At 41.9% G+C, this 14,805-nt stretch overlaps 1 long non-coding RNA gene and 1 other non-coding gene across 2 annotated transcripts; one reads left to right on the top strand and one right to left on the bottom strand.

The window, feature by feature from the left end:
• Positions 1–5,280: 5,280 nt before the first annotated feature.
• LOC116094549 lies at positions 5,281–5,412 on the top strand. The gene has a single exon (XR_004120188.1). It is a non-coding gene; the product is annotated as a small nucleolar RNA SNORA2/SNORA34 family (small nucleolar RNA).
• An 8,119-nt stretch (positions 5,413–13,531) lies between these two features.
• Positions 13,532–14,700, bottom strand: LOC116093678. Its single transcript, XR_004119788.1, has 2 exons — positions 14,530–14,700; positions 13,532–13,701 (listed from the first exon to the last, which is right to left on the bottom strand). It is a non-coding gene; the product is annotated as an uncharacterized LOC116093678 (long non-coding RNA).
• Positions 14,701–14,805: the final 105 nt, after the last annotated feature.

Raw genomic sequence — 14,805 nt, 5'->3', positions numbered from 1 at the left:
TTCCTCACCATATATGGAAGGTGGGTGATCTGGCCAGTAGAGTAGAACTGGACATGTCTCTCACCAGCTTCAACACTCTGGAGAGCGAGTCCCACACCTCACCAGGGGAGCAGGCTAAACCTGGTCCCGGCTGTGGGGTTGGCTGATGAGGATACAAGGTCAGGAAAGCTGGTCGACTCACCACCTCAGATACCTCTGAAGCCCAAACCTAGGATTTTGAGTTGGCCCACTCCAACATCTACCCCAGAGATGAACTTCTGGAGTCCATGAAGCAGCCAGTCCTACTGATTTCCAAACTACAGGATCTCCATAACACAGAGCAACAACATAATACCGGAGAGGAGTTCCAGTATTGACAGAGTAGCAGAAGTCAGAAGCCTTGAACCAGACCAATGACTCATTGCAATGAACATTTGCAAGCAAAGAAGTGTGAACGAAATGGTGTACTGTGGGATGACACACTGTGACACATTACAGCTTTCACAAAGTTTGGCTTTTTCCCCCTCTGTTGTGGGGGAGGTTGCAGGGTGGAAGGCAGGTACAAGGGAAGGGAGAGATGAGTGAGGTTGGGGTGCATGATGTGAAATTCACCAAGAATCAATTAAAAGTTGAAAAAAAAGAAGCGTGGCTCCTGGGATCCCACAGGTACTCTGCAGAGAGTTTTCAGATGTGATTAAAACAGTAAATCTGTGTACACGAGGCTCCTCCGCGTATCTAGTTATACACAATGAAATTCCGAAGGGCTCAAAGGAAAGGAAAACTTCGACCGTTCTTTGGTCATATGATGCTAATCCGGAGATGTCGCCAGGGTCTTATTTCTATCCCCAACCTACTCAGCCTGTCATGGCTGGCTTTGTCCTTGGATTCCTTATAGTGGCCTCCATTTTAAATGTCCCCCATGGCTACACACTAAAGGCTTAGCTAGCCATATGCAGTTGGGGGTGATATGAAACTGTCTAGTGGAAGGAAGCCGAGTCATCAAGGGAGTATGCCCCTGAAGGGGAGACTGGGACTCAGTTTACTCTGCTTCTTGGTCACAATGAGGCGATCAGCAGCTCATTAAAGTAAGCTTTGCACTGGGATGTGCTGCCCGGCCATGGGTTCCAGTACAATAGAGCCAACCAACCCTGGACTCATACCTCAAAATAAACCTTGCCCTCCCCTCCCTGCTTCTTCTGAGAGCTAGTCTTACTAGACAAGGGTTGCCTAGAATTCAATGTATAGATGAGGATGACCTTGAACTCTTGGTCTTTCTGTGTCTGCATTTGCCGAGTGGTGGGGTACAAACACGAACCACCACACATCTTTTCATTTGATTTGGTCCTTCAGGCTCCCCTATGGTTGCCTCAGTTCCACTGGCTGCTTCTTTTTCCATCTGCAATTTTGATCAAAGACTCCAGCCTTGAACAAAACAACACAAACCACCCCTTCGTTTTGTCATCGCTCTCATGGCCCCCGACGCAGTATCCCTTACTCATCCAAGTTTCTTAGAAATATGGTTTTCGACTTCCACTCTGTCAGATTTGGTACTAGGGCCCAGAGACACAGCAGTGAGCAGAATCAGCAGAAATTCTTGCTGAATTAAATTATAACCTAGTGGGAAAGACTTCTAATGAACAAAATGAATCAAGTAAAATACCCAGTGTCTTAGAGACAGGATCGTGCTGGGAGTGTGGGCGTGACTTCTGACTACAGGAGAGACCTCATTGAGAAGGTGACATTTCAGTAAAGGTCTAGAGGAGGTGAGTGAGTGAGCCCTGGCAAGAGGAGAAGTGAGGTAAGAAGCTGAGGGAGGAGGGGCTAGAATGTTGGAGGAACTGTAAGGACCAGAGTGGCTGGAGAGGAGAAGTAGAGGCAGACAGCTGGGAGCAGACAGATGAAGCTGAGAGGTATTGTCGAGCCTTATATTGCAGTCTAAAGACTGACTTTTCCTCTGAATGACTCGGGATACTATTAAAGCAAAGAATCTATAAAGTTTGGCAGGTTCCTGGAAGGATGCCCATAGTTGCCCCCGAGGGAAGCTAGCTAGAGAATTGCTGTATTTATTTAGAGATTGTAGTGGTTTTGATGTAATAATGGTTAGAGAACCATCCCAATTATGAATATATTTTTGTTCGAGGAATAGAGCTTCTTGCAGCACAAACTCACCTCACATTTGCTGTGATGGTTTGGATGAGACTGCCATAGGCTCGTATATGGATTAGGAGGTGTGGCCTTATTGGAAAAGATGAGTCACTAGGGGTGGGCTTTGAAGTTATGAAAGATCCTCAGTGTTCATGTTCTTTGTCTCTGTCTCTCTCTGTCTCTCTCTGTCTCTCTGTCTCTCTCTCTCTCTCTTTCTCTCTCTCTCATGGTTGTGTCTCAGAATGTGAGCTCTCAACTATTCCTTTGCTTAGCTATCATGGACTCTACACTCTGAAGCCATAAGCCCAGAATAAACTTTCTTCTCTAAGTTGCCTTGGTAATGGTATTTTATCACAGCAATAGAAAAGCAACTAAGACACTTACTAGGTAGCTAAGGTTGATCTTGAACTCTGATCCTCCTGCCTCTACCTCCCAGGGGCTGAGATTATAGGTGTGAGCCACTGTTTCCAGTTCTGCACATATATTTAAGGTACAGGTTACAGGGTACACTTCAGACTCAATGTGTCATGTGATAGAAAGGGGGGTGTTAAAGATAAATCAAAGGTCTAAGGCTCAAGACATTGAAAAGGCACAATGTCAATCAAAGGAGGTGGTGATTGTACAGGGATTAAACTTTTATTTTTAACACCAGAAGTTTGGGGCTTGGAGGAAAAAAAAATTGCAAGACGGCCTACAGATCGTAGTCAAAAGCCACAGGACGAGATGAGGTCATACAAAGGAAGTGTCTGAGGCGGAAACACACACACTCTGAGCAGTGGGTGCTCCCATTTTAGAGAACTGAGGGATTCTCAGAAGGAGCAGATCCTAGCAAAGCAGGAGTCCACGAGGCAGAAAGGGAACCAGGAGATTAATAGTGGAAGCCAAGAATGAGAGTGATTGGGAGGAGAGAGACCAAAAGTGTTTGATGTTGGTTGTAAGTTGTGTAAAATGAAGAATGAGAATTTATGGGGGCTTAGCAGGGGCCGCTGGTGACTGCCACCAGGATGGCTTTGATGTGACTCAGCACAGCGATCTGATTGCAGTGTGTGTAAGGGACAATGAGCTGAAAGCATCTGGACACACACACACACACACACACACACACACACACACACACACAAACACACACAGTATGTATGTATACCTGGACGCAGTCTCATACCTCTCTGTTATCTTTGCTACAATGCATTGCCCCTTCTAGCTTGCCAATATCTGCATCTCTTTATGCCTGGGGTTATTTTTTTTCTTTTTTGAATCTTACATGCATGCAACAAAAGGAAGTGCCAGGATAGCATCCCTGGAAGCAGATATCAACTGGTGGGTGGTGGAAGCTGGTAGGTAAATCAATCTCCTATCTTATTTTGAGGAAGAGGAGGTGGGTGGAGTTTAAGGTAGTGGTTTTATACCATTATGCGGTGTATCCAAGGGAAATAAGTTTGTTGTTCACAATGGTTTCTAGGCTTGAAGACAACATCCTCTATTGATGGCCTTCTCTTCCTTCCTGGCCTCATCTCCTCTCTCCAGATGTTGCTTCCTGTAATTCTCCAATACATTTCTTGTACATGAATCTTTGTTTCAAGGGAACCTAAGTTAAGACTCTTCATATTTAAATATCATCTAAAGTTCAGTGATGCTCGATGGCCCCAAGTTCTGGGAGGGTGGAGTACCAGAGAGGGTGTGAAAATTCCTTGCTCTCCATATCTTCCTGATTCCTCTCTCCAGCTGGCTGTCCTTGATCCATAGATCCCTTATAGTAAATGCTAACTTACAGTTTAGAGTTCACGAAATTTGTGCTTGAAAGTTTTATTAACAAATGCTTTGGAGGAGGGGGCAAGTTCACTCAGCACATTAAAAAATGGCAAGGTTACAACACTTGTTTTGCTAACAAGTATCTGAGGCTTCTTTTTTGTTTTTTTGTTTTGTTTTGATTTTCAAGACAGGGTTTCTCTGTGTAGCCCTGGCTGTCCTGTAACTCACTCTGTAGACCAGGCTGGCCTCGAACTCAGAAATCTGCCTGCCTCTGCCTCCCAAGTGCTGGGATTAAAGGTGTGAGCCACCAGTGCTGAAGCTTCTTTTTATCTATAGCAATAAAACCTAAATGTATTTAATCCTTATTCTAGTTCTTGATATAGAGCATCCAAAATTCTTTTGTTGTTGTTGTTGTTTTGTTGTTGCTGTTGTTGTTTGTTTGTTTTTCTTTTTTCTTTTTTTTTTGGTTTTTCGAGACAGGGTTTCTCGATGTAGTCCTGACTGTCCTGGAATTCACTCTGCAGACCAAACTGTCCTCGAACTTAGAAATCCGCCTGCCTCTGCCTCCCAAGTGCTGGGATTAAAGGCGTGTACCACCACCAACCGCCTGTTTGTTTGTTTTTCGAGACATTGTTTCTCTGTGTAGCTCTGGCTGTTCTGGAACTCACTTTGTAGATCAGGCTGGCCTCAAACGCAGAAATCTGCCTGCCTCTTAATAGGAACATCTTAATTGTAATAGGAACATCATTTGTAATTCACAAAGTGCTTTAGACTCCTTCTGAGTTTATGTTACTGGGGTAGCCCTAGAAAGTTTTGTGATGGTAGATGATTGCTAGAGGAACCAACCACTTGAGCCCTACCCTTCTGAGAAGAAAGGATGGGCTGGGGAATGAACTGAGTCACCAATGCCTAGTAATTTATCAACTATTGATAGAATAATAAAATTCCTCTATCAATAAAATAAACATGGGATTCAGAGAGCATCCAAATGGGTGAACACTTGGGGGTTCTGGGAGGGTGGCAAACCAAGAGAGCATGGAATCCCTGTGCTCCATCCACACCTTTTCTTATGCCTCTCTTCAGTGGCCTGTTCCTGACGTGAGTCCTTTATAGCACACAGGTGATAGTGAGAAATATCCTCCTGAATCCTGTGATTGGGCATGAGGATTGAAAGGACCCTTGCTGACTAGCTAGCTGGTCAACAAGAAGTGTGTGTGACAGCCTGGGTCTTGCAGCTGATGTCAGAAGTGACGTAGTCCTGTGGTAAGTTGTTTTTGACTTGTGGGATTGATACCCCCAGGTAGACACTGTCAGAGTTAGGTTGAATGGCAGGACACCCAGTTGACGTTGGCAGAAGTGCTTGGTGTGGGGAAACCCTGACGAGTTTGCATTAGAAGTGCTAAGAGTTTGGCCCTGAATCAAGGCCAGCAGATTACTGAAGCTGTTGGTTTCAAGCAGGAACCTAAAGAAATGTCCTTCTATGGTCTGTTGGCCGTTTCAGAAATTTGTACATCTAATGGTCATTAGAAAGAAACATCTGGAAAGAAAAAAAAAAAAGAAGTGCTAAGAGTGAAGAAGCAGTGAACACCCGGAACACAAGTTCTGTCACAATCGCGCTTCTTTCTCCAGCTTTTAGGCATTAGCAGTGCACTATGAGCATCACCAGGTATAAGGATGAGGGAAAGCGTTAATTAATTATTAACATGCCACACATATTAATTTTAAATCAGCTGCATCTAATTGTGTAAAGTCTGAGGAAACTATTAATTTGGCAGTAATGTTCAGGGATCTTGGGTGATTCCCTTTTAGGATACTAATTAGAATATTAATTATTCAACCAGGAATTTATGAAAGAGACAGAGTATTGTCTAGTCAAGAGTAGATTTTTAAATTCTCTTTGAGAGTCTAGTTTTTCCTCTATGTAGTATTTTCACTTGCTATTAACTTAGACTTCATATATGTATGTGAAGAATACTAGATACCTCCTTTTATTGCTGCTAAATATGTAACTTTCTTCAACAACTGTTGAACTCAAAAGTGTTTTCCATTAAATTATGGAGACTCTTACTCTAATAGAGGGCTGATTTTTTTTCTCATCTTTGCTTCCATGTTTCCTGAAAGAAGAAAATCTGGTGGAAGTTTCTCCTCCATTCCTTCTTTACCACGTCTTAAAATGTTGACATGGTTGCCAAACACTGAGCCAGTTCAGTGCACCAATCACTGACATGACAAGCTTTGCAGAAGAGTTTAGTTCCAAGGCATCAATCATGTGGAGATGGGGAAAAGCTTTGACTCTGTCTCCTAAGGACTAGGGTTTAGAATATGGCTCAGTGGGCAGAAGAGCTTGCTGCACAGGCCTGGAAACCCAAGTTCAATCCCTGGAATTTATGTAAAGATAGAAGGAGAAAACTGACTTCATCGGTGCTGTCCTCTGACTTGCACACATGTGCATCATGGTGTGAGTACCCCACACATATATTATAGCATGCAAACATACAATAATAATGAGTAGATATTAAAAAAGAGAGAAGTAGAGAGACAGGAGTTCTTGAGCTGTTGGGATATTAAAATTGAAAGTAAGAAAGAACAAAGTTACGAGCAGGGAGCTTATGCACAAACTTCATGCTCTCTGTGGGACTGTGTGCTGAAAACAGTTGTGTTTGTATCAACTGAGCATGCAGATTTAGCTCACAGAAAGTCAAAAGGTTACCCAGAAGACACTGGGGCTCAGGTGAAGGGACAGTAGTTTCAGCTGATTGGAGCTAAGTGGCCTCCAAGCAACTTAGGAGCCATTTCCAGGTAACCTGTGCATCCAAATTGTCATTTCCAATAAAGTTATTGCAGACCTATTGTTTAAACACAGGGCCTTTAATATTGGTGATGAGAGAAAGAGTGAGTAAGTGTGCAGACAAGAAGAGCAGGAGTTAGCCGGGCAGTGGTGGTGCACGCCTTTAATCCCAGTACTTGGGAGGCAGAGGCAGGTGGATTTCTGAGTTCGAGGCCAGCCTGGTCTACAGAGTGAGTTCCAGGACGGCCAGGGCTACACAGAGAAACCCTGTCTCGAAAAACCAAAAAAAAAAAAGAAGAGCAGGAGTTGAAAGCGAGCTATAGATGCACAGCAAATTAGAGGCCAGCCTGTGCTACATGAGACCCCACTTAAATTTGAGACAAAGGGAAAAACCAAACCACCTAACTAAGCAACCAACCAAAGCCACATAACTAAAAGCAAGAGAAACTAGAAGGTTTATTCATGTTTCTCTTGGCTCTTCTTCATAATAAATTCTGCTTTTTAAAAAGAATCCTGTTTTTTTTTTTAAGATTTATTAATTTTATTTATATGAGGATACTGTATCTGTCTTCACACACACCAGAAGAGGGCATCAGATCCCATTAAAGATGGTTGAGGGCCACCATGTGGTTGCTGGGAATTGAACTCAGGACCTCTGGAAGAACAGTCAGTGCTCTTAACTGCTGAGCCATCTCTCCAGCCCGAAAAGAATTTTGATTCTGTATATTCTGTCTTGAGACTTATTTGAGAGACATAAAAATGACGTCTACCATATTTGCTGTGTTCTGGCAAAAATGGTTTCATCTTCCTAATGTGGTCAGGTGGGTGCTGTTGTCCCCAGCTTGTGGCCCAGGCACCCAATATACCAAGATATCAGCACCTTGCCTGAGTTCCTACTACTAGGTGGAGGGATGAGTATTCAGCCATTGACAGTCGGTCTCCAGAGCCCAAGTTCCCACCTCTCTGTTTTCTGAAATGTTATGTTGTGCCTCTGAAGAGTCTCACATTGACCAGTCAATCTCATTCAGCTCTCCGGAGCATCAGTCTATACACCCAACTGCTTCACACAGGTCTCCACCTCATTGTCCAGTAGCTACTTCAAATTCTACATAACACAAACTACAATTGGAGGCCCCGTGGTTGGGCTTTAGAAGATGGCATCACCATTCACTGGGTCACAGTTCTGAGGGTTATCTTTGGCTCATAGATGTCTTTAATTTGTCATGGATGTCACATTCACCATAGAGATTCATGCATTTGCATATTGATGAGATGGTGAAGCAATCAATCAATCTCCCTCTCATTCTCTCTCTCTCTCTCTCTCTTTCTCTCTCTCTCTCTCTCTGCTTTGTTTTTAAGACATGCTTTCACTATGTAGCCTAGGCTGATTTCAATGCACAGCCCTCCGGCCTCTGCTTTCAGAGCTGGGGTTTCAGGTACCTGTCACTGCACCCCCTACAAATGTCTATTTAGAAAAAAAAAAGTCTCTGGGGGGGGTGGGGTGAATTTGACATAATGGAAAGAGGAAGCACTGATGAGTTTGGGCAAGTAACCAAGTGAGGTTTCCTGTGCCTGGTAACAGAGTGGTGTTTCTCTCGTCTGAGACTCAGCATCTGCTTGCAATAACCTGTTAATGTCATCCAGAAATTGAGTCTTGCAAGGACATGGCCCTTCATTATGGGGCATATCAAAATGCTTTTTGAATACCCACTGATGCCATAATTTTGATTTTTAAGTGACATTTCAAGAGGAGCAAGAGGGATGCTGGGTGTTGAAGACCTGGGGCTCCTTTGCAGGGGACCAAGCCCCAGCATCCATGTCTGGGCCTTACAACATCTATAACCCAACTCCAGGGAACCTGGTGCCTCTGGCCTCTCTGGGCACCCCGAACTGATATGCAGATGCCCACACACAGATATACACAATCAAAAATAAAATAGACCTTAAAACTTGACAATTTATATAAAAAACTTAGAAGAAACTCTAAAAATATATAAAAAGGTACATAGTCCATAACTGTCTGTCCCAAACAACTATTCCTATGGCTTCATAAAAAGGAATTGCCCTTTGGATGAAATGTGAGATATTTGCTTTTACAATTAAACATTAAATCTGCAATTAAGCTCACAATTAGAATTTTTAAAAAGTTTTTTCAAAGGTGTTTTTTTTAAAAATCAAGTTTTAGAGAGGTATCAGAGAAAAATGGGGTGATGTCCATCGCCTGTAATCCCAATATTCAGGAGGCAGGATGGAGGACTGACAAAATTCAAAGCTAGCCTTGACTATATAGCAAATTCCAGACAGCTTGGGCTATCTTATAAAGTAACAGCAAAACCAAAATCAGAGACATTGTTAGTTCTATTTTTTATTTCCAGTGTAGGTTTGACCCACAGATTCATGAATGCTCCGCAAATGCTCTACCACTGAGCTATAACTCCAGCCCTAGAAAAAAATTATCATAAAGCAACAAATGTTAAAATAGCACACAAAAAGCAAATCATCTATAGTTCAACTATTTTAACACTATCATTTGAGTATGTCACCTTTAGTCATCATTTTAAGTGCTTTTGTTTCTTAGATAATATTTAATTTTTTTAAAGATTTATTTGTTTATGTATATGAGTACACACTGTAGCTGTACAGATAGTTGTGAGCCTTCATCTGGTTGTTGGGAATTGACTTTAGGACTTCTGCTCACTCCAGTCAAGCCAGCTCACTTCGGTTGGCCCAGCTTGCTCTGGCCCTTAGATTTATTATTATAAATAAGTGCACTGTCTTATAAGTAGCTGTCTTCAGACACATCAGAAGAATGTGTCAGATCTCATTATGGGTGGTTGTGAGCCACCATGTGGTTGCTGGGATTTGAACTCAGGACCTTTGGGAGAACAGTCAGTGCTCTTACCCGCTGAGCCATCTCACCAGCTCTATATTTAATATTTTTTTAAATTAAATTTAAAAAAAGATTTATTTGTTATTTTATTCTATGTGTATTTGTTTGCCTGCATGTATGTTTGTGTACCACATATGTGCAGTGCCCTCAGAAGCAAGGATTAAACACAGTTCAAACAGAACAACAGAGCAAGCCTCACTCAACATACAATTCTTTGGTGGTCCTGGAAATATTGGCTCCTTAAAATTATCTATCTGTCTATCTGTCTATCTGTCTGTCTGTCTATCTATCTATCTATCTATCTATCTATCTATCTATCTATCTATCTATCTATCTATCTATCTATATCTATCTATCTATCACCTATCATCTAATGTATGTGTGTGCCAATGTACAGCATGGCACAGATGTAGAGGTCAGGAGGTCAGAGGGCATCTCGCTCCTGACTACAGTCACAGGGTTATCAGGTGCTTCACACATTGGTCCTCCCCGTATGTTTCCTGTCATGATGAGTTGCACCCTCACACTGAGTCGCCAAGTTAACTTAGCCCTCCCGCCCCAGCACTTTACCCGCTTCTGGTTTGGCTAGCCCACCTCTTCACCTGGTCCTCCTCCAGAGCACTTTAGCTCTTTTCTTAAGTTGCTTTTGTGGGGTTGCTTCAACCAGAAAAATGACACACATGTGTATTACACCGCTTTTCACAACAAAAATATCAGTGCCTCTAAAGTTGAAATATAAACCTTCGTTTGGCTTTGTCATCAGTGAGTTCCTCTAAATCTTTTCATTAGTGGGTTGTCCAATCTGAGTATCAAGAGGTAAGTGTCTCTTCTGAAGATTTTACTCGGAACTTAGAGCTCCCAGTACAGCTTCTTCTGGAGTCATCTCACACCAGCACTCACCAAAAAAGTCGCTGACAAAAAGAAGGTGGCAGCTGTGGTCCATTACTTACCATGCGAGTGTAAGGGTACAGGTTTAATCCTCAGAATCCATACGGAAAACGGACATCGTAGTATATGTCTGTAATCCCAGCACTGCTGAAGAGAGTTGGGCAGTAGAGAAAGAGTGGGAGGCCCACCTAGTCTGGATACATAATGGAAAAATAACAAAGAAACCCTGTCTTAAGCAAGGTGGAAAGAGACTGACACCCAAGGTTGTCAGATGACTTCTACATGTGGCTCAGCATACATGCTCCCATGTCCCCATATACACACACATACTAGCACATGCACACACAAACACACACACACACACACTCACAGGGATATCGTGAGTAGATACACTATTGATGACTATCAAGAGAGGTTTCATTAAACAAACCTGATGCATGGCACACAGGAACTGTGTCTACAACGGCGGAATGCCTTTCTTCTCTCACGAGGAAGGAGATGGGAGTGTAGGACTGGTGAATCCAGGGCACATGGTATGCACCGTAGCACTTCCCAAACAAAGCCTTCAAGGAGCCTAGGAGGTTGAGTAAGCATGCTTCCTATGTTAACCCATGGTTTCTGTAAGTTGTCTTAAAAATATTTTTTGCTGTTGTTGTTAATTTTAGTTGTGTGTAGTGTGAGCATGTGCGTGTGAGTGTCAGCACCCACAGAAGTCAGAGGCATTGGATTTTCCTTGACCTGGAGTTACAGTTGTGGGCTACCACATGAGGATCTGAGCATTGAGCTCTGGTCCTCTGAAAGAACACTAAGTGTTGTTCTTAACTGCTGAGCCACCTCCTCAGCCCTGAAAGGGTTTTTTTTTTGGGGGGGGGGGTGGCTGTGTAATTAATTAATTAATAGACTTTCTGGCCATTTCTGAATAGTTTTCAGAAATCAATTAAAAAATCAATACATCCCATTATATTTTTGTCAGTTATTTTAATAGAGTAATTCTTATATATTCTATTTTTAAATATTTGCTGTTTACTAAAAAAAATTAGTAAATGTTCAGAAGAAATGTGCTATCATATCTACATTTTTCCATTTATGAAAACAAAAGTTCAGATGCTGGGTGTGGTGGCATACACCTTGAATCCCAGCATTTGGGAGACAGAGGCAGGCAGATCTCTGAGTTCAAGGTGACTCCCTCCTTGCTCTTTCTTTACACCTTCCACACCTCTTTCCCCAGCAGTCTTGTTACATATACCTGCCAAACTCCCATTTCATCTCCAGGTCTCTTGTGTGGATTCTGTGGGAACCCTTTTTGCGCTCGTCAGTATTGCTTTGTCTCATCAAAGCTTCCCACTGCCCTGTCCTTACTTTACCTTATCCCATCGCTTGATAGGGAGTTCAATTGCCTGTCCACAGCCTTTCCCAGAGTGTAAATTCTTAAAGACCAGGAGCTCAGATTTCTTCTCCAGTGCATTCCTAGAACCTAGCACATGGCTAGACAATAGAAGGTCATATATTCGCTGACTGAATGCAAAATTATGAAATAAAAAACATTGATGCTGTCCCAAATAAAACAGAGAAGAATGTGCAATATGCTTTAGAATAAGTAGAAACTGTTTTGCTTGTGTGTACATTATATTGCTTAAACATGGTTATTAACAACAATGAGTAATAGTTTCTCTGTGTAGCTCCAGCTGTCCTGGAATTCCCTCTGTCGATGAGGCTTGCCTTGAACTCACAAAGATCCACCTGCCTCTGCATCGGGAGTGCTGGGACTAAAGGCATGCCCCACCACCTTCTGGCATTAGTTTACGTGAATAGATACAACTAAATGTATTGCCAATGATAAATCAACTATCAAAAATCTGTTCAGTTAATAATAATATAATATTTTTTTTTTTGTTGGAGAAATAGGTCTCCTGTTAGTTTCCTGACAATATTATTTCTCTTGGAGTTTTTACATAGGATTATGGTACCAGAAAATACAGTGTTACAAATGTATGTGAAGGATCACCAGAGGAGCTGAGGGAGACAACATGTGAGTCCAGGCTTTTGAAACAGAATGAATAAAGTGAGTCAGAAAGGGAAATTTAGGAAATACTGAGGATGCCTGAATGGGGCCCTTAGGTTGGATCATACCCTAGAGGAAGATCCTATGGCCAGAAACAGTAAGAAACGAAAGCTTTGTAAACTCAGGACCCCTTGGAGTCATTGCCAGAGGATAAAAAGAACTCTGCAAGTGAGTGTATTTCACACGTCGTGGTCTTGAGAGGAAACAAAGTAACCGTATCTATGCCCAAAGAGATTCCATCATAGGAGGCTTGTGGAAACTAGACTTTTAAAGTAGGCTTGTATTTCTTGGTCTTTAACAGTGTTAGTTGTTGTTTGTATGCTATAGCAATACAATGTAACATCTTATTTAGTTCTGTTATTACTATGAATTAGAAATTATTATAAAGTCCTGTTTAGTAGCAGAGAATATTGTGTCCAAAACAAGGCACACACTGGCTACCAAGATATGCCTGGAATTCAGGTTTCTGTTATAAACACAGCGTTTCCACACTATTTTATGTGCCCCAAAGGCTCACATTTAAGTTACACACTTGAAAAATTCATTTTTTTTCATGTTTGTTGAGTAGCTACTTTGAATCCATTTCCTCTTCTTTAAAATTGCAGAACTAACCATTTTGATTTTATAGGCGGGTGGGAAGAAGCCTGAGGTTTACAATATTCTGCTTGGTTTCCTTAACTTTTTGTTTTGTTTTCTTGAAACTGGGTCTCAGGTCATCCACACTGGCCTTGAAGTCGCTCTGTAGTAGGTGAAGATGACCTTGACATCTGGATCCTTTTGAGTTTACTCTGTGTGCTGGGATTACAGACATCTGCAACTGTGCCTAGCTTTCGATTCTTTGATTATTATTATTTTCCTGGTAGAAATATGTTCAGTACATTAGAGATGTATTACATAATCATTTGGGCTTGAAATTCAAACTACAGCATGTAGCTCCCTAGAGATGTTTCCCAGCATGGTGATGGTAGGGTGGTCATGTTTGGGTGTGGAGTTATTTGGGGTGTATTAGATTACATACTTAAGAGAAAAATTGCTTTGAAATATTTGTTTATTCATTAGTTCAGGAACTTATTTAGAGTAGTCTGGGTGGTATTCACTAGGTGGATGAGGTTGGTGTCGAACTCCACAAAATCCTAGAGCCTTAGACTCTTAAGTGCTGGGCATGATCCCACTACATCTGCCTTCACGTTTACATTTCTTCTGTAATGAGAGTATAAATGTCAATTATAGGTAGATACATTCTATAAAACACACACACACACACAAAAAAAACCACACTAAGTTGTTGGGTTACTTGAGAATGTGAACTAGCCAATAATTAGACCGTTACAAAACATATTCGCCGGATCATGTGGCTTCCTTTTACTTTTAGAAGGCACTATTTCTTATTGGTTGCATTAGACAAGATGATGACCACTGTTAAAATTAATGTTCATTAAACTAGTTTTTCCTTTTTAAACACAACTATATCCATCTGTCCATCCATCTGTGTGTGTGTGTGTGTGTGTGTGTGTGTGTGTGTGTGTGTGTGTGTGTATGTGTGTGTGCCAGTGCTACTGTGTGCATGTAAAGAAAGCTGGGAGGACAACCTGTGGGAATCCATTCTCTCCCTCCAGCATGTGGATTCTGGGGATCCAACTCATGTCACTGGACTTTAGAGTAATTATCATCTGTTTTTTGTTTTTTGAGGCAGTGCCTCAAGTAGCCACAGATGGGCTTGAATTCTTGCCTCTCCTGGCCAAGTGCTCTATCTATAGGTGTGAACAACTATGCCTAGCTAATTATTTTTTTTCCTCTTAATCATAAAAGTCATATAATGGAGATTTAATTCATGTTGCTACATTGGGAAGTAAAGATGTAGGAGGTTCATTGACCCCTAACTTCATCTTGGAATTAGTGAAAGAGCTTTAGGTTTAATAAAAGAACTGGCGCAGGGGACAAGAGGGGTGTGTGTTTGTGTGTGTGTGTGTGTGTGTGTGTGTGTGTGTGTATAGCAATGTTTATCAAGTGTGTTGTTCTGACCATTACCCTAGCTCCCATGCTGTGAGGTGATTTGAAGTGGTCTGTAGGACTCAAGAGGAGCCACACTGCACCATCAATCATGGAAGCCCTTAGCATTCCTCCACCATCCTGCATCTCTCTTCCCAGATATGGGATCTGCTTTATATGTTGTGTTTGAAAGTGGAACTGACTTATCTTCCACATTCCTTCTGGTTCTTTGGTTCCAGTTTGGAACTCTTAAACAGGCAGTATTGTGATGCAGAACATGGCTGAACCGGACTAAGATTTTTTTTTTTTTTTTAA

The sequence above is a fragment of the Mastomys coucha genome, unplaced genomic scaffold, assembly GCF_008632895.1.
Source record: "Mastomys coucha isolate ucsf_1 unplaced genomic scaffold, UCSF_Mcou_1 pScaffold16, whole genome shotgun sequence".
NCBI classification, from domain to species: domain Eukaryota; kingdom Metazoa; phylum Chordata; class Mammalia; order Rodentia; family Muridae; genus Mastomys; species Mastomys coucha.
This window is presented reverse-complemented; position numbering and strand designations above follow the sequence as displayed.